This window comes from Gracilinanus agilis, chromosome 5 (genome assembly GCF_016433145.1).
Source record: "Gracilinanus agilis isolate LMUSP501 chromosome 5, AgileGrace, whole genome shotgun sequence".
NCBI lineage: Eukaryota > Metazoa > Chordata > Mammalia > Didelphimorphia > Didelphidae > Gracilinanus > Gracilinanus agilis.
The window spans coordinates 219,752,837-219,754,898 of NC_058134.1; positions in this window are offsets into that span (position 1 = coordinate 219,752,837).

The window sequence follows — 2,062 nt, forward strand, 5'->3', positions numbered from 1 at the left end:
GCCACATTCTTTTTCTATGTGTTTCCCACAAATAACTTTTCCCAAGCCTTGGTAAGGCCTGGAGGTAAAATCTTTGGCTCCTGACAAGTCTCTTCCAAAAAGGAGTCAGTCAACCATTGGGCTCACCTTGTTCAAGCACCCAGACTCAGCCTCAGCCTCCTGCCCCGGACCTCCCTTGTCCTCCAAGGCAGCCGGTACCAGGCTTGGGATGGCAGCTCTGTGAGAGGGGAAATCCCTGGGGCACATACTGTTCCTCTCTCCTCTGAGTCCCCTCCCCAAGACCTGGGATCCCTTGAGAGCCTTCTTTTGGCCAGATCCATCCCATTCTTCTTGTCCAGGACCCTCGCCCCTTGTCCCTTCACGCCTAGACCTAATTTCTTCCCAGCCATCTCTCTTGGAATTCTTAGAAATTGCAGGCTTTGAGACAGCCTCCTGCTTCTTGCCCTTACACTCCTTCCTTTGGCTGCTTGCGTCATGATTTGGACTTGTTTACCCTGAATTCCTGAACCCCAATCAAAACAGGAACTTCCAGGGAGCTCTGTTTTTCTATTTTGCCAACTAGCCAGGAATTGAATGGGTGCCATGGCTCCCGCCCAGCTGGTAGCTCTTGTCTGGCACTGATCTTGTTGGGAAAATTATAGAGTTATTTTCTTGCCACATCCTTGACCTCTCTAGTCCTTGTTTAGGCCTGCTAGCCGCTGGGATGGATCCCAGAATCTCAGAGAAGGAAGAGACCTCTGAGGTGAGGGTTCACAGGGCACCTAGTTCAATAGGGACCCACAAAATAACCGCCATCGAGACTCCTCCAACCCCTGGTCATCCAGATTCTGATTGAAGACCTTCAGGGAGAGGTAACTGCCCCCCCCAACCAAGACAGCACGTTCCACACTGGGACACCTCTCATCATTAAAACATGTTCCTGATCTCCTGTCCAAACTGGCCCCTTTGGATGTAGACGCTAAACGATAACTCTAGTCCAACCATCAATAATATGGAATTAGGTCTTGATCAATGATACATGTAAAACCCAGTGGAATTGCATATTGACTAAGGGGGGTTAAGGGGGTTTGGGGGAGAGGGAAAGAACATGAATCGTGTAACCATGGAAAAATATTCAAAATAAAAATTAAAAAAAAAATAAAAACCAACAAACTAGCCCCTTTGCTGCCCCTGAATGCTCCCAGTTCTGTCTTCTATAGGCCCTCAATAAATACTTCTTCACTAACTCACTGGTTGCCCATCTCTGGACATTCTTCAATTGATTACTATCCTTTTTCCATTAATACAGAAATCCAGTTACAGGTTATCTGACATCATGCCACTGCTTTCCTTACATTCAAGCTTCGGTTCAATCAGCAGATATCTATTAAGCTCTGATTGTGTGCAAGGTCCTGGGCCAGGTACTAAGGCTAGAAATTGAGATCCTGCTTTCAAGGAGATTCCAATTTAAAACAAGGAAAAGGACACATAGCTAGGATGCAGGAGCCACGGAGGTCTGAGCAACGTGCTCGGGAAATGCCAGCATGGAGAGAACATTCTACCGGAGGAAAGCTGGGGGTGATTAGGGCTGGCTTCATGGAGGAGACAACGTCTGTTGGCCTTTGAAGGAACAAATGCATGAGTCAATGAATTTTAAAAGCATTTCCTAATAGAGCTTAAGCACTCTAGTAAGCTAGGACTTCAACAAATGAAGAAATCTGTTTCATGTATAGGAGGAAGTGGATTGGGGAGGACAGGATAAAAGTTTACCTGGGGAGCAGCTAGGTGGCTCAGTAGATAGAGCACCGGGCCTGGAGAAGTCCTAGGTTCAAATCTGGCCTCAGACACTTTCTAGATCTGTGACCCTGGGCAAGTCATTTAACCCCAGTTAGTTGCCTAGCCCCTATCCTTCTTCTGCTTCAGACTTCATACTTAGTATTGATTCTAAGACAAAAGGTAAAGGGAAGGAAGAAAGGGAGGGAGGGAGGAGAGAAGGAAGGAAGGAAGGAAGGAAGGAAGAAAGGGAGGGAGGGAGGGAGGGAGGGAGGAAGGAGAGAAGGAAGGAAGGAAGGAAGGAAGGAAG